Raw genomic sequence first — 18,189 nt, 5'->3', positions numbered from 1 at the left:
ATGCACACTCCTATTGCTCCTATCCACTTCTTACAAACTGGCAATCACAGATGGTCTCATAACAGACTTGGAACAGAAAATAGATCTTTGCCTTTGGAATGTGCAAGTTACACTTCTACATTAACAGATTTGTAATTCACAGCATGACATTCAATGAAGGAAGACATGGTAAGGGTGTTGTACATTTTAACATACTTACATAATGAGCAATTATGTTGAATATATTCAAAAATAGAATTTATGTAGGCTGGGAGAAGTCCACAATTAGTAATAGCTTTCCTTTCTAGAAGTTCTGATACCTTGAATGGCTTACATGGATTTTTTTGGTGCATTGATGCAAAACAATTTTCATATAACAAACAGTGAACCCAATCTGAAAAAGTAATAATTTTATTTTGGAAATGGCATCATGAAATATTGTGATTCCACAATATTTGACAGAAGCATTACTAAGAAGTGCTTTATGATAGCATATTGGTTTAGTTCTCCAGTCATTGCAAAACTTCAATTTTTTTTATTGTTGTCAGAAAGAAAAATAAAGACCTGTTCCTTTTTCCTTGTTAGAAAGAAAAAAATTAAAAGGACACAAGTTCCACTACTCTTGAAATACTGCTGTGTAGGGAGGTGAGATGGCCTGAAGAAACGAGGAGCTGCTCAGAGGGATGCAGGATGGATACCCTGGAGCACCAGCGCCCTGGCCCCTCATGTCACATACTGCAATGCCACTGTCACCTGCCCAACAGCAGCAAACTCAGGTTTAGAGTCAATATTTGAGATGTTGTTCAGTTTTAAAATTGTTTTCTCCAACTCTGGGCCACCCACATGCACTAGCCAAGCAGAGGAACAAGGGAGGGTGTGATTTTGCTGATGGAATTGAACAAGCTGCCTTTAACTTTGCTACTCTTTGGTGTCAATCATCCCACCTCCAAAAGTCTCACCACGCTGCATCTCAAGGATAGAGGACTGTATGGAAAATTTGTAATTAATCCAAACCAATGTCACATGGAGACAAAGTGACCTTATTCCAATCAGTGAGAAAGGCAATATAAAACCCACCTGCATCTGCAGTGCCTTGCACAAGCTACTTACACCATAAATCATTCAGTCAATAATGATTCATAACAAAGAGAGCTTATTTTGGTTTTGTTACTTAGAGCTTGAGCTTGTAAAATCAGGCACATGCAGACAAATCACTCGAAGCAGCTTTGGATACTGGGGTGAGACATTTTGTAATTTAACCAGATATGACTTAAAAAGAACTCATAATTGCTAGTTAACCACAGTATCTATATGGAAACTGGACATGTTACACTCCTGGAAGGGACCACATCCTGCTGCACATCCCCTCCCCTCAGCTCCTTGGTTTTGGGTGTACCTGCAGTGCCTGCAGCCTCTTTTAATCCTCATCTTCCTGCCCTGCCCACCACTGCAGCAGCCAGCACCTTGGATTGGGGGTTATTTGAACCACAACAGAGCAGCTTTGTTGCTTCTGTTTCTATGCCTAAGTGATTTTTATGAGCAACCATTTTAAATACTAATACTTTGATAGATTTTTTTTGTTTGATTGATTCTGTTGTTTACTGCACAATTGAGTGCAATGACTGCCAAGGTCCTTACAGGACCTGTGACCAGCATTAAAACCTGAAGTGATGTCAGGGCAGCTTATTTCCATGCCATGGTAGCTGTCAATCATCCCAGAAAATGGGATTGGTTGTTTAACCAAGGCTGGGCCTTTCTTACTTCAGGAGCAGAAGCACTGTGAACCACTGTGGACTGGCAGCAATGCTACTTCTTTATGCTGAAGAGCTTATAAGCCACACAGCCACCAGCCATTTGTCATTTTCTCAGGTCAGAAGACTGCTTTGCACACAGGATTTAGCCCATGAGTCACTACTTGGCCTTCTGTTCTCTAGAAAAATCAATTATCAGTTCAAACTGCCTTTCTTCTCTGACTCCAAAGCCATAAGGGAAGCACCTTGGATGCCCTTTCTTCCAGAGCAGAAAAAGAGAACTACAGCAGCATTATTGCCCTCTTTCACCCTTTCCTCTTTATCAAGTTCTCCAGTTCCATAATGCAAAGAGCAAGAAGACCTTGGCCCTTGCAGCAATGGTCAGCTTTTATTTCCAGGGCCTCTTCAACACTGCTGATTATCTCAGAAGAGATAAAACTACATAAAAACAATTACGTTTGTCTTCTGTGCACTCTTCTTTTGCCTGGGAAGCAAGAATGAGTGATGTACCACTAAATAATCCCCAGGAATAACACTTTGGAAGGCAACTGAAAGCATATTAGGGTTACTCAGCACAGCTGGGAAATTTTTCCTCTCAAAGTTGAGTATATCCCTCAGTCCATTCAAAAGTGTCCCAAAACAACGAAGGGCTTGCACAATCAGGCCTTCATGTCCCCTCCCAGCAGAGTCAGATGTAGAAATGTTTTCCAAATTAGCCACCAATAACATCACAGAGTCTTCTTTAGCCACCTTCCTCATAGCTGTGGTTACATTAGTAAACATAAAATGTACTTTCCTAAGCCAACCAATTTAGGACTGACAAATTGAATGACTCATTTCACAAATGTTTCACATTCATTTCTCAGCAAAATTAATCCTGAAGAAAGAAAGCTGCTTCTATAGTAGGTACTAATATATCTAGTATCATACTTCCTTCTCCATGCTTTGCCTCCTCAGTTTTATGTATTTTCCACACCAAGGAACCACAATAAAATGTTGGTGTCAGTTTAAGCCTCAGTTTGGAGCACTGGGGAGTTTTCAGCAAAACTCCAGTCTGGTTAGAGATTTCCCCCATGTCCCTGGTGTCCTGATTCACTCTGACATCCCAGAATACTTTGTTCTCTACAACCTCAAAGACTTGTGGATTTTCACAGGTGGAAAATAGACATCTTACCATAGGAAACAATTGTGGGGGACCCATCAGCCATCCCTGCTGCCCAGAGGCAGCAGATGAAGGGTCCCCAGGGGGACAGAAGACTCAATTAATCACCACAATTATACAGCAGGCAAACACAATTAGAGACAAATACTTCAGCCTGGTTTCTCTGCTGAGTGTTTAAGCTCAGGGAAGCTGGGCAGGCAGTAAATACAGAACTCGACGTGTTTGATTTTATCAGAGATGGTAGAACACCATCAAACAGCTCACTTCCCAGCGAGTCTGACAACACATTTGGGCTGCAGGGTGGGTACCAGCCACGCTGCAGGGCTTTATGTGCATTTTGAATTGTCACTGCCAGGAGCCTGCAGTCAGGAGTAGCAACAAGGAATTTTTGTGGAGCAGAGTCAGACTTCCATGCCTCAGGCACTGCTTTGTCTCCAGTCCTGCTCCCACATTCCTTGAAAGCTGAGACCATGGCACAACTCAAACACCAGCAGTTTCCCCTTTGTGTGCAGTAAAATTCACATAACTTGGCTCCCACAAGACTCTGGGGACACAGAGACTGAGAATTGTTTGCCTCATTCACTTTTAATCAAATTCCGCTGTATGATTATTATTACTATTATTATTACTACTACTACTATCACTGCTACTATATTTCCATCATTGTAAACTTAATTTCTCAAAAAATATATATATTTTGTATGGGAAACTTCCCAAGATGCAAGACTTAGGGTCAACCCTGTCCATCAGAAATCCTTGGTCAGAAGTTAAAAGTGCAGTCATCTTTGAAGCAGTGCTCATGAATTCTGCTGTGCCATGGCAGAGATATCTGCCCCAAAATAACTCTTAGTACCTGTGCCATTAATAACAGTAAATTCAAGAATTCCCTGAACTGGACAGAAATATGTTATTGACACCCTTTTGCAAAGGACTGTTTTATCAGTCCCTATTTTGGGAATAATAATTTAAGCTGGCTGCAAATGTGGATCATAACACTAAGAAGATGGTAAAGGTTCCTTTTAAAATCTAGACAGCTTTAAGAAAAGGGAAATTTGTTTTAAAAACAACACAATAACTTTGAGACAAATTCACTCATCCACAGTCAAATACAGTTTCTCTTTGTTTAACATGCTCTCACCTTACCCTCCAGAATATCAAAAACCTCACTTTCAGGTGCATGTCTGCATGTTAGCAAAAAAAAAAATTTATACACTTTTGTACTAAATTTAAAATGCTTTCCATGCACTTGGGAAATAAGAAAAATAAAAATGTACTTAAATACTTTGATGCAAAAAAAAAAAAAACACCAGAACCAAACAAAAATTATTTTTAGCAACCTCTTCACTTAAACAGAAACAATTTTCTCCTTCTGAGTGTCCTTCTGGACTCGGTAGCATGAGATGAAGAAAACAAGTAATTTCAGAAAGATGGGATGATTCCTGCATCCCAAGTGTGTTTCCCTGGCTGGTGTTTGACTGCCAAGGAATTCTCTGCAAACATCCATACAGCTGCAGCTCTCCAGTAGGAAACACAGATGGAGCTGGAGCAGGCAAGGCAAAAATAAAACCCCTACAAATCTCCCTGAACTCAGTGCTGGGGAATTTGTGCAACACCTCCTGTGGTGCTGCTGTACACTGGCACAGGGGAGCAGAGGGAGGCAAACTCTGAATTAACGAGCACAGGCTGCTTTTCCTGGTCTCTGACACAGCTTTACCCCTGCATGCTCAGGCCACTGACCCCAGCATGAGACCTCTTGCCACTGGAGGCGCTGCAGAAAAAAGCATTAACCAGACCAATCAATCCACCCATACAGACTTTAAAACAGGAGAGGGGAAACTGTCAAGTGATTTCAAAGACTAGAGTGAGTTTTGATTTGGTTTTTGTCAACAATTCAGCTTGGAAACAGTTACCAAGGAAGGAAACGTTTGTGAGAACAAGGAACTGCATTTTCTGCATTTAGGGTTTTTCCTTTTAAAAAGCAAATCAGAGAAAATTTTCAGGACAGAGCCCCTCTTGTGCTTCCATCACCCCTTATAACCTTTCTCAAGGATTTTAAGTCAGATTGAGCCATTCCTTTATTGCACTGATTCTCCCACAAACCATGCCCTGACCAGCCTACATCTGCAAGGCCAAAACAGTGGGAAGGTGCTTTTTAGGGCAACATAAGTTTGCACAAAGCTGTTACCCTGTGACAAGCACAAAGCCAACAAAGTGCTGATTGGAAAGAACTACTGCAAAGTTATCCATTTTAAAGGCAATATTTTATGTAATAGTAAGATTAAAAATCAAGTCATATATCCAGCTCAAAGCTATGCCAAATGCAGAGAGATAAAGCATGCAGACAAATATCACTGGCTTCCAGACAAAGCTGGTAACTTTTTTCTGAGAGCAATTCTGATTATTTGAAAATGTTTCTGAATCAGAATTAAGCCTTAAGGATGCCTTATTTCCTGAAGGAGCAAAATAGTGAGTAATAATCTTCTGGAAACTGTAGGCGCTTTTTTAAATAAATAAAGCACTTTGCTCTCCCAGGAACAGGGACATCCTTCATCTCCCAGTTCTGCTGTGTTGTACATCCAGAACTCTGACTGCATTTCACTGCATCAGGATCTGCACCTTGACCACAGTGGTGTCAACAGTGACCCACAGCCCCAGCAGAAAATCTGAAGTAATTCTGCCAGGGTTTCATGGGAAGCTTGCGTAAGCAAAAGATTTTTTTCTGCTGAAGACCTTTAGAGATGAAAAAACCTTAAATAAAAATAATAATTTGGAAAAAAAAAAGCTTTAAAGCATTTTCTTGAGAAATATAAAGTTCTTGGATCTTCTGAAATACTGAAGCAGAACCAAAACTGTTCTAAAAGAAGCCACCAATCAAGCATATATCCCAATTTTTCCAAATACTAATCACTGAAATCTGTTTGCTACAGTCCTGACAAGGAATGTCAGAGCCTTTTTGCACAAAATGCTCTAAGGTTTGTCCAGAGACACTTTCATCTATCAGTGTCCATTTAGAAGAAGGAAGATTAGTCAATCAATCCCTTCTGTAATAGAATCTAACATTAAATGCTTCTTAATTTTAATGGGTTTCTCCCCTCACTTTCTTCCCCTTCTTGCCCAGAAAAAGAAGCACAGCCAGATATTTCTTTTTACTGTTACTAAGCCCATTTCTTCATCCCTGTGGTTTTCTTTTCCTCGTTCCCTTTCCACTTTGTTTCAAAGCTTGAATACCTCTCTATTTACCCTGTGTGTGCACAGTGCTCCTCAGCAGGGCTGTATTTGTGTCCTTTACCTTGTTATTGCAAGAGTGACACTTCTTGCTTGCACTCACCACAACAAAACTGCACTTTAATCAATAAGGTTGTTCCTTTTGCAGCCCTCGCACATTACCAAGACAGACCCCTGTGAACAGCAGAAAATATTCCTCATTTGTCCCTGAGTTGAGGTGTTCTCAGGGCTCAACTGCCTTATATTTAAAAGCTCTTTTCTCACATCTCAGCTTTCCCTCACTGTTAACTGAAGAAACTAATAGATAATCTTTCTCAGGTAAGAGACATTTGTTTGGATTTATGAAGATATAAATATCTGCATAGGACACTGCTACCCCCAGTACAAACATTTTGTATGGATTTTTGTCTTTTGCTGTAGCTCATTTCAAGTCCTTCCTTCTCTTCCTTTCTGATTCAATCCAAGATCCAGCTCTAGATTCCTTCCACCAAAACAGTAACTGCTGTTTCCAGATTGGAAAAAATTACAAGGAATAGCGTGATGAAGTCAAGGAAATAATTTTGGCTAAAATCTCTTCCACACTGAGGAATCATGTGCCTCTAACAGGAGAAAGTGAATGCAGGGATACTGCACAAGTAATTCATAGTTCAGAGCCCACCCTGCAACTTTATTTTGCAAAGGGGTCTCCAAACAAGATTTTCCAAGCACACAGAGTAGAAGTACAGCAAAGTTCCAAAAATTTTATAGCAGTCCTGTGGGCAAAACTAGTTCTGCTTGTCCTTTGTGTTGCCCATCAGGAAAGTTATCAAATGGTGGGAAAAGGCTTTAATGTTCATGTAATAGCTGAAGGCATCACACAAATCTAGTAAGTGTGACTGCAGAAGTGAGAACAAAGAGTGCTAGCACATTCTGCAGTCAGGTCACTCCACTACTCCAGATAATCACACTTCTTTCAGGTCCAGGTTTCTTACAACTGAAATACAGTCAGAGGTGTGATCTGCAGTGACAATTTACTGCCAGACACAAAAGCATCAAGAACGAAACAAAATAAAACAATGGGGAAAAAAAATCTCATTTTTCTTTTTCTTATTTTAGAGGTAGCCAGGATTATTATTGCTTTATCAATTTATTACTGCTTCTTCCTTTCTTATCACTGCTGCCAATGAATCACAAATTGCAATTTGTTTGCTCTAAGACACATATTCAGCAGAAGAGTTGTCAAACACTGGCACTGGCTGCCCAGAGAAATGGTTGAGTCACCATTCCTGGAGGGCTTTAAAAGAGATGTAGATGTGGCCCTCAGGCTCATGGTTTACTGGTGGGCTTGGCCCCTCCAGGTTAATGGTGGGACTTGATAAGCTGGGAGGTTTTTTCCTCATAAATGACTCTATATTCTTATATCCACAACTTTAAAAATGGACTGTCCTCAACTCCAGGTTACTAGGAAGGATTTGTGGCTGGATCTGCTCTCAAATATGACACAATGTAGGTCTCAAAGGACTGCATCAAAGGCAGGAACAGGGGAGCAGGAGTGGTATTCACATTCTCTGAACAGAGAGAGACAGAATTTCTCTCCCTGGATTTTTCCTGAGGAAGGCAGAGAGAGGCTCAGAGAAGAAAACAATTCTTATCTCTATTCACTGCTCCTGCTGTTTTGCACATGTGGAATGTGCTATGGAGATTGTTCACCCAAAGTGATTTAGTTATTGGACACCAGTGAAGGTTGCTTTGTTTCCTTGGCCAGCTGGGTCAGAGCTGTGTCCTGGCTGTCTCAGTCACTCATGGGTTTTTCTTCAGTATTCCTTAGTATGTAATTTACTATAGTATTAGTGTAATATAGAATAGCTTAATAAAGCAATTGTTCAGCCTTCTGAATCATGGAGTCAGAGCACATTATTCCCTGCTTGGGGGGCAGGCACAAAAGCAGTCCCTAGGGAAGGGATGAGAGCATCCCTACAAACAGCAGAGAGCTCTGCACAGCTGGCACAGGGGAGAGCTGCATTCTGCAGGGGCTGGGGACAAGTTTCCCATCACAGCCTCATCTCATGGCAGGAGCAGCACTCAGTTCCTCACTGCAGTGTACACAGAGCAGAACGTGGCTTGTCATCCTCCTGCAACCTCCAGGCTGGGAGATTTTAGGCTCTACAACTCTCCCACTCTTTGTTGTGCTGGCCAGTTCTCTGAAGCCCAGTCTGCAGCTCAGAAATCAGCTCCCCAAAAGAGTCCCCAGATTTTTCTCAGCTGCCCAAAAGAGTCCCCAGGTTTTTCTCAGAACTCTTACAGACAGAACTCTTTCCAATAGGCTCAGGTTATTGCAAGGTGCCAACATGATCTCAGGAATAAGGATGGGCTCCTGGCAGTGACAACTCCACAAGCTTCTATAGCCTACCACAGAGCTATCACAGCTCTCCAACACTCTTCACTTCCTCTGTATTTGCATATCTTGCATATATTTTCATATCCTTATTTCCATTTTTAAGGTAGGAGAAGCCTTTAAACCAATATTTGGGTTATAGTGATATAACAATAAAACAGGCAATAAAGCTCCTAGTATGTGTTTGGTAGTAAAAATACAGAGATCATTTTCATATGCAGGACAGCAATCTAAGAAAGGAATCCATAAAATAAAAGCAATTTTCTAAACATTAATCCCATATCACATTAAATTCAAAATTTAATGTAAAGTAACAAATGCTGTGTCTGAAGAGTAACATTTTTTCCATGGAAGCACTTGTTTCAGAGTTTAACATTTCGTAAAAGTAATACAACAAATTTAAAAGTCTTAATTAGCTAGTCATGAGATATTGAATTTAACACTATATTTTCCTTTCAGCTCTTTCTAGGCAAGGTCCTGGGTGAGATTTGCTCATACAGCAGAGCAGAACTGAATTATTGGATTACAAATTCTAAAGAGGAAATAGACTTTTAAGGGGAATCCTGAGGCTGGACAAGAAAAGCAGAGCAAATTGCTTTGGGAAGATAACCTGGAAGACTTCAAATGTGATCAGACTGGTTCAGCCTTGCATTCTGTAATTGGTAAACAAACCCACAGTTACTAAGGGGACTAAGAGAAGTCCCTGCAATGGGAATATAAATTATGGATCCACGTAGAAGAAAAACCCTTGGGAAAATTAAACTATGATCTCTCTTCCCTTGTAATTTCCCAAGCCTATAACATTCCTGACAGGCATTATCTAGTTTCTACTTTAGGAAAAAGTTGTGTTGACAGATTCTTTTTGATATCCTTTTTACAGAGATGGGATCAGTACAAGGCACAGTATTCAGGATGCAGGTACACCAAGACCACAGGGCTTTTATTTTCTCTCTCCTTATAAATCCTAGAATTCCTTTTGCCTCTTTTTGAGAGCTGCTGACACTTTCATATTTCTATTCATTATAAATCAATCATAAATAATATCAAACTTTATCATTAATAGCTAATTCATCCATGCTACCAACAGAACCAAACACTCTCTGTTTTAAAGCCAAATAGCAAAACAATGAGAAAAAGTATTTTTTCTTTATGTGCTTTTTCAACAATGCTTCAAGACTATTTAAATTTTCTGTGCAAACTTGAGAGGTGGGCACTGGAAGCTGCTCTCATCCCTTCTTATTAATTTGAAAGAGGAGAGATTTACTAATCCTAATTGTTGTCTGCTCCCAATTGCTTCAGTAAGAGGGAAAAGCTGAACAAACTCATGTGCTGGAATGAAGCCCTGTCCCTCTCAAGTTTAAATTCACAAGTTCTTGACACCAGCTCTCACACATATGCATAGCATCTATCATCTCCTCTCACATACTGGGAATCTGTATGGTGAATATTAATTTTACTACTTTTTCCTCTCTCCTTCTGTGAAAATAATGTACTTTGACCCCACAGCACTCAGGAACAGAAAACAGAAAATATAAATTAACCAGGAGTCTCAATTCCCAAAGTTTGAAGCACTCTGGCACCTTGTATTAACTGGAAGACTTTCAGGAGCCCAATTACTGGGGTGGCAGATTGCTGCAGATGATTCCTCTGCCTTAAACAGATTCTGTCTGCAAGAATTGATGAAACCCCACTTGATCTCACCTCTCCCTCCTCCCTCCAACATGTCAGGACCTCCCAAAATCTCCAGCTACATGAATATTGGTTCCTCTTCATTTGGTTTTATTTGGTCCATCTTCATCCCTGAGGCATCTCTGTCTGACAAAGGCATTTGCATGGCTGCTGAACAGAAAGGAAGAAATGTTTTAAATTCCAAATAGAGTCTGCTTTTGTAGCAATGAATAGCCATGACTTTCTTCTGCACCCCAAAATATGGCTTTGCCCTGCCACACCATCTGCTGACATGTTTCACATCTTCACCTGCCTTTAAGTTCACGCTTATCTCCTGACCACAACAAATCTGCAATCAGATTTCTTGATAGCAAATGGAAACTGAAGTTATTTGAGGCCACATCCATCTTCTGAGCCAGCAAGACAAGAGCCTGCCCCAAGCTAGAAGATGTTTTGTCCCTCTAACCCAAGCTCACCTGCCTGGTGACACCCAGTAAAAAAAATTAAAAATAAAATTAAATTTAAAAAATAAATAGATAAAAGTAGAAGTAAAAATTAAAATAAATAAAAATTAAAAAAATAAAAATAAACAGTATTTCCTGTGGCAGATCACCACGTTCACACAGTTTTCTGGCACAAGGAATTCCATGTGGGGATCTGGGGCCATGCTTTGTTGGACCATTCTCAGCAAAACCACAGAACACAAGCAAACATTCAGAGACTTATGAAAAACCATTGCTTTTCCAATAATTAACAGCACAAAACACTAAGAAGGACTGTTAAACACACTCTGGGAATTGGGTTTTTTTAAATAAAGATAATAAATAAATGGGAAAAAACAAGATTTGGAAGAACAATGCAAGCATGCATTAAAGACAGACATTAAGTTTCTGTTTCCAAGGACAAATCCATTGGTGCCAGCAAGCCACAGGTGACGTGTACCAGGCAGTGCTGGACATTTCCACTGCTGCCCAAAGTCCTGGAGCATCCCTGAGTGCCTGGGATGCACCAAAGCCGTGATGAGGAGAGCAGAACCAGAGCAGCTGGCAGGGCTGCATTCACAGGTGTTGGAAAAAGAAATGAAATTTAGCAAAATGTTTAATTACAGTTTAGTTATGAGTTGTGTGTGAATTGGTTTGTTAAAACAGTTTTGTAGCCGTTGATAGGATGTGTTGGGTTTTGTGTGTTTCTTAGCAGGTAGTCTTAGGAACTTAAATAAATATTTAAACCAGTGTAGGAAAGGAAGAATGCTAACCTGTCTGGTGGCAGCATACAATAAGATAAGCATAAGATTTACAATTTTGTTTGTGAACTAAGGAATGTATTACAAGGCTCTGTCGCTTGGCAAGGGGACTGTTTCTTGGAGACTTTGTTGTGAATTGCATGTATATAAAAGGAAAGCACCTGTACGTGAAATTGGGGCTCTGATTTGGGACGTGAGTCCACAGGCTCCCGGGCCCTAATAAAGCACTGCACAAAACTTATCCGAGTTTTGTGTCCTTTATCTATCGGGCAACACAGGGAGCTGTTTGGGATGCACAGGATCCCCAGGGCAGAGGGATTTCAGGGTACACTGCAGATGGAGCTGCTCCACCAGTCGTGCTCTAAAAGATCTTATCCAATTTGTTAAAACTAAGAGTGCTGGAACATACAAAAAAAACCCCGAGGCATATTGTAGCAATTGGCACAGAAGTTTCAAACACTTGATCAATTCTAGTCCTGACCTCCACACTCAGGAGTGAAAATAACATTCCCAGGTTTTGTTTTTTTTTTGTCCAGCGTCACTACAACAAAAATTAAAATATTAAACCATGTAAATATTATGAAGTGAATGTCTTCCTCTGATGACAAGAGGAAAAAACATCTTCAGGCAATGGTTACAAATGTGACATTGACCCAGCAATCATCTGTTAAATTAGAAAAATACTGCAATTGATTGAGAACACTTGGACTGCACTTACACAGAAAAAATCTCATAGGATAAAATATCTTCTCATCAGAAAGGACAGGCTTTTGGAAAGATGGTTTATTCTTAACAGAAACTTAGTGAATGATCAGGCTTTTGAGAAGATGATTTATTCTAAACAGAAACTTTGTGAATTTTTTCACTTCATCGATCAAATGTATCAGGAACAAAAATCCAGTTATTATTGATTTATTGGCAGGTCCTGGAGACCAGTAAATGTATTATTTTTGTATCTTCCAGACCAGGAAGATTCACAGCTTGAAAAATCAACTTTCTGTCACAGAGCAAGTAATAGATTAAAAATGAGAAGAGCAATATGTTTTTGTCATCAGAACTTGCTGCAATGCTATATTCAGGCATCTGAAGCATTTTTCAGCACTGCAGAGCATATTAAGAGATTAATTCATGTCACTGCACAGTGTATGACATTCCAGGGTAAGTAATTGGCAGTAGACACCAAGTTTCCTACTTTTTTTGCACAAAGTTAGCAAACTGAGCTTGTAGTAGGGACTACAGTGAGTCAGAAATGTTCTGGGTTTTGGAAGAAAATGTGAATCCAGTGAAATGGAAGTTTAAAGGGCCATTTGTTGTTGAAGGAAGGGGACCAGGACACCAGTTGGTTCATCACAGGCCCTTCGGGTCCGGTCTGGTCCCAGTCCCTCAGGTCCTTCTGGTCCAGTTTATTGAAAAAGTATCACACACTTATACAGCAAATAATAAGCTTATGAATATTCTGTAAGCCAAGCAATCTATTGGTTAAACTATACCCTGAACTCTTCCTCATTCCTTAGGGGTTACATCTCTCTTTTCTCATGCCTCTTTCACTGTTTGTTATCACACTACAGCTAGGCCTCAAGGACATGCTATCAACACAGGTGCAGGACTTGGAATTAGCCATGGTTTTGTACTTTTCCATTTTCTAGCAGCTAAATTCCCAAGAATTTGTTCCTCCCCAAATTTGGGGTCATGCCCCCTCCCCAGTGTGTTTCAGGCCAAAGGAGGCAGTGCAGGTGTTCCTCTGGCTCCAGGAGCTCCCTGCACTGGAGGAACAAGAATTCCTGGATCCCTGTGCGCTGCTGTCATGGTTTAACCCCATCCTGAAACTCAGCCCCACACTGCCACTCACTCAATCCCACACCAGAGAATGAGAAAAATGAGAAAACAAATCAGAAAACCAAACCTGCCATTCTACAGGGTCCATCATGCCATACCTGTAAATTTACCAGGAGCTGCATCAAAGCTCTGGGGCAAATTCAGTGGATGGAGAACTCACACTTCAGAGGGTTTTATCTCTGCTAAATACAGTGTACATTTGCCTGGAAGGGGATATATTTCTCCTTGATTTACCCATGTTAGTTAAATGTCACTGATATCATTGGCTGCCAGAAGTGGTAAATAAGTGTGATAAAAAACATGTACAGCCCAGTCAAATGTAGCCTCATTGCAATGAATCAAGGAAAATATTATGAAAAATGTTTGAAATCAAGCCAAGGATATCAACCCATTACATTTTAATAAATACTGTCATTTTACATATTGGCAACATTTTACCCATATTATAGCATTTTACTGATGATTTTTGTCACAACAGGTTTTCCTTCATGTAAAATTACACATTTCCCAGTGATTTGATCTCTGACATGTTTTGTATTTGAAAATTTCCATTTTTGTTTGGATAACAGAAGTAGAGCAAAATTAACCTGGGCAAAAACTTGGCAAAAGGCAGAAACTATTATTGTCAAGTCCAGGTAATCCACATCTGAAGGCTGCTAATCAAAATTGCACAAGCACAGCAAAAATATTGACTATTCTTCCTATTACCTTGCAAAAATAAACAGATTTGCAGCTTTGCTGAGACCTTTGCTCATTAATTCCCTGTGAGAGTTAAATTTGATAACTGAATGTTCTAGTCATACATTATTTTACCATGTTATAAAATTCTCAAGTGAGTTAATCTAATAATGAAAAAAGTCCTGACCAATAGAGGTTGAAAGGAAAAGCCATGTTTCACAATCCTGTAGAAAACCTAGTAAATAATTTTTTTTTTTAAATCTGCTTGTGAAAAGGTTGTAAGCTGAATATTTGTCCCGAAAAAGGGGAAAAAAGAAAAAGGGGAAAAAAGAAAAAGGGGAAAAAAGAAAAAGGGGAAAAAAGAAAAAGGGGAAAAAAGAAAAAGGGGAAAAAAGAAAAAGGGGAAAAAAGAAAAAGGGGAAAAAAGAAAAAGGGGAAAAAAGAAAAAGGGGAAAAAAGAAAAAAAAAAAAAAAGGGGAAAAAAGAAAAAGGGGAAAAAAGAAAAAGGGGAAAAAAGAAAAAGGGGAAAAAAGAAAAAGGGGAAAAAAGAAAAGGGGAAAAAATAAAAGAGGAAAAAAGAAAAGGGGAAAAAAGAAAAGGGGAAAAAAGAAAAGAGAAAAAAAGAAAAAGGGGAAAAAAGAAAAAGGGGAAAAAAGAAAAAGGGGAAAAAAGAAAAAGGGGAAAAAAGAAAAAGGGGAAAAAAGAAAAAGGGGAAAAAAGAAAAAGGGGAAAAAAGAAAAAGGGGAAAAAAGAAAAAGGGGAAAAAAGAAAAAGGGGAAAAAAGAAAAAGGGGAAAAAAGAAAAAGGGGAAAAAAGAAAAAGGGGAAAAAAGAAAAAGGGGAAAAAAGAAAAAGGGGAAAAAAGAAAAAGGGGAAAACATATCACAGAGATGTAGAAAATACTACAAGCTGCATACCATGGGCAAAAAATTGGAATCAGAAGACAAGAGAAACAACTGTGCCACTGACTTCTTTCTCATCTTAAAAGAAAAAACTTCTTCTGCAGAGTTAATGAATAGAGAATCAACTGACAATTGTTCTGCATAAGGCTCTACAACATGACCTTTCTGAAGCCATGCAGCTCCAAGACAATCTTTTAATTGAACAAAAAAAGAGTGTTCCTGATTAAGAAGAAAAAGTCAAGAGGTTGTTAAATTCTGTGTCCAAATGTGAAAAAAAAGTCAAAACATGATCAGAGCATCGTTTTGTGTCTTGTAACAGCACTGTCTGTTCAACAGACTTTTCTGATCAACTTTTTCTCCTTTAGAAAAGTCCATGCTCTTTTAATTGCATGGCATGTAAGATAAAAGAAAGTAATGATGTATGTGTTCTGAACAAGCTGAAAACCATGAGTCGAGGTTTCTCTGAGACAGAAATCAATTTTTTGTAAGTCAGGCCATCACACCTGGTTTGATCAGACAGGGTCTTCCTTTGATGGTAGGAAACAGCAGAGCCAGAATATTAATGTACACACAATCAGTCTCAATGATGAGGTTCCTGTTAAGCACAATCCTTGAACTTCTGTGAGTGGCACCTCACCAAATTCCCCACCAATTAAACAGAAATAGTCCATCCATTAAGGTGCCACAAATCTCTGGGGACAGGGAAGGCATCTTTGAGGATGTCCCATTAGACCATTGCCCTGTTTTTAGACACTTTCCCAAGCATCCTTTTTTGCCTGCCATCAAATAAACATGGGATATTGTGCTAGACCAACCTTCAGCTCAATTTTGTGTGGTCAATTCTTATATGATTAAATAAAACCTATTTTTTAACTCTTAATCCATACACTATTTAATTTACATGAAACCAAAAACCCTCCTCTTTGATGTGCATTAGAGACATTTGAAGATCCCTTCCAACCCAAACTATTCCATGGCTCTGTGACACTGCAGGTGCAGAGTGGAACCCACACAGAATATGGAACAGGCTGCAGTAATGTGCAAACTGGCCCATCCCCAGGCAGCTGGGAGCACAGGCAGCCAGTGCCACACAGGAGGGCTCTGCAGACAGCAGGAGGGGAACAGAGATGATCAGCACATTCCCATGGCTTGAGCATCTCCCAGGAGATGGTCTGTGCAAAGAGGAGCAGCATCCTGGAGCTCCTATTGAACACCACAGTGGCCAGAGCACTGAGTTATGCACTGTTTACTTCTTCTCACTTCCACTACTGGGTTCCCATCAGCATCCTCTAAGGCATAAAAATCACCAAAAACAAGTCTGAATCATACCTTGGTCAGCTTTGATTGGATTTATCAGTGAAACTGAGCCTTCACACCCACAGGGGATTCAGTTCACCCTGGGAATACAAAGCAGCACACAATTATATTTTCCTTGGAGGACACTAACTCCATAGTTATGCCCAAGAAGAAGAGCTATTGCACTGCACACAGGCTGAGCTGCAAGCTGTCCCTAGCTTGTGACAATGCCCCATGTGGTGTTCTCAAGCAGAGCCACGTGGAAAACAAGGGCAGGAATTTTTGTTCTGATGTTCTAGATTGAGCCCCACAAGATAAAGGAAGAACTTCGACTTCCATATATCAAGAGCCACCACTAAACCAACAGCATAGTGCAAGTATCTTAGAAACCAGACAACCTATAAAAAGTATATATAAACCCCATTTATATATAGATTTAAGAGCCCAGCTTTATCACCCACCTTTAAAGTGCTGGCTTCTCATCAAATCAGTAGCTGTTCTTCAGCAGAAGCAGATTGCATGAAACATGTTGTGATTTGCTATGCTCTGTAAATATAAACTAAAAAGGTATAAAAAATATGCTTATGAAAAATACATAGCAAAAAAAAAGAGGAAGAAAAGTATACATAAACAAAACAAGTGAGATATAAATGCAAATGATGCTGCAGAATTTAGGACATTATGTATAATAAATAGATTTAACCATTTATATGGGATACTGAGAAAAACCTTACGTTCTATTGTTGACAGATGAAGAGGATTTAACTAACAGCAGGGGAAGTGGAGGGCAAATTATCACCAGTTCAACAAGAAAAAATTCTTTTTAGTCAAAAGAGTTAAAACTTTGAAGAGTGTAAACTGTCCTGCTTCAAGTCTTCATTCAGCTTCTCACAGATGGAAGGAGGAAACCAAATCCTCTGGGGGAAGCTCTTCTTTTCTTGCTCCAGCAATGCTTCTCATGTCCTTCCTGCAAAAACTGGTCCTGACTGTTACCAGAGACAGAGCACACAGATAGGGGAACCTTGCTTTTATCTCATGTAACAACTCCTATATCAAAAAATAAAAAAAAAATATGAAATCCTGAGGCCTACAAAATCTTTGTATCCTCAAGTGTAGGAATCCAAATGCAACAGGAAGAATTAACAGAAGTCTTTTTTTATGGATTTCTGTGGACATTACCTGGGACCCCTGAGACCACAGCACAAATGAGAACTGTAAAATATATTCACAGTCTTGTCAAAACCTGAAGACTAATGACCTAATATGAAGTCGTTAAGTTGGTGATACAAAGATATCCATCAAAATTTTATTCAGAGCTGTGAACACTTCAAGTGACATCAGGGTAATTTGAGCTTGTAAGGCAGTAAAAGGAGGTGTTTCCTTCTGCTTTTCAAGTCCACTTGAACACTGCCATCCTCTACAGGCAAGTTATGGTGGTGGGGAGGAAATTCAATTCACAACTGAGAAAAACGTGTAAATCCACTGGAAAGTGAAGCAGAGAGAAAATTCTGAATTTCTTCAGGAGCCTTAGGCACAGGTGCTGCCCCTGGTGCCACTGCTCTGCTCTCAATGTCCCACAGCAGGTCCAAAGGATGGGGTAAAACTGGTGACTGGGGGAAAATGTGTCTCTAAAATTTCAGATGGCATTAAAAAAAATAAAACATACAAGAGTGGCCTAAAACAGGCTTTAGAGTTAGTGGATTAAACCATTCATTCTACAAAATTACTTTGCTGTCCTTTGGTTTGGGGCATTTTTGTTAAAGCCACTTTGTAGCAAAGATCAGTAATCTCAGTTCAGTTTTGACTTTCTGCCCTAAGGTAAAACCACCAACCAACAATTTACAGTTATAACAAAATTCCCCTTATTATGTTGCTTTAACATAGGATTTGAGCTCCAACCTTGTTTTTATAGCATGATTCATTAACTCTCATGAAGTTCCTGGGGAAAAATATATTTTCCATCCTTGAATTTTCCAGAACAGATTTAAAAAACTTGAACTTACCACCTCAGAACCAAAACCAGAATGATTACACTAAGATATACACAGAAACCTCCGCAGATATTCAGATTTCTCT

General features: G+C 39.6%; 1 long non-coding RNA gene across 1 annotated transcript; it reads right to left on the bottom strand.

Annotated features, from left to right (window-relative positions):
- Positions 1–8,921: 8,921 nt before the first annotated feature.
- On the bottom strand, positions 8,922–17,094 carry LOC135447741 (uncharacterized). Its single transcript, XR_010440285.1, has 4 exons — positions 16,848–17,094; positions 16,575–16,659; positions 16,147–16,214; positions 8,922–10,330 (listed from the first exon to the last, which is right to left on the bottom strand). It is a non-coding gene; the product is annotated as an uncharacterized LOC135447741 (long non-coding RNA).
- Positions 17,095–18,189: the final 1,095 nt, after the last annotated feature.

The sequence above is a fragment of the Zonotrichia leucophrys genome, chromosome 4A, assembly GCF_028769735.1.
Source record: "Zonotrichia leucophrys gambelii isolate GWCS_2022_RI chromosome 4A, RI_Zleu_2.0, whole genome shotgun sequence".
NCBI lineage: Eukaryota > Metazoa > Chordata > Aves > Passeriformes > Passerellidae > Zonotrichia > Zonotrichia leucophrys.
This window is presented reverse-complemented; position numbering and strand designations above follow the sequence as displayed.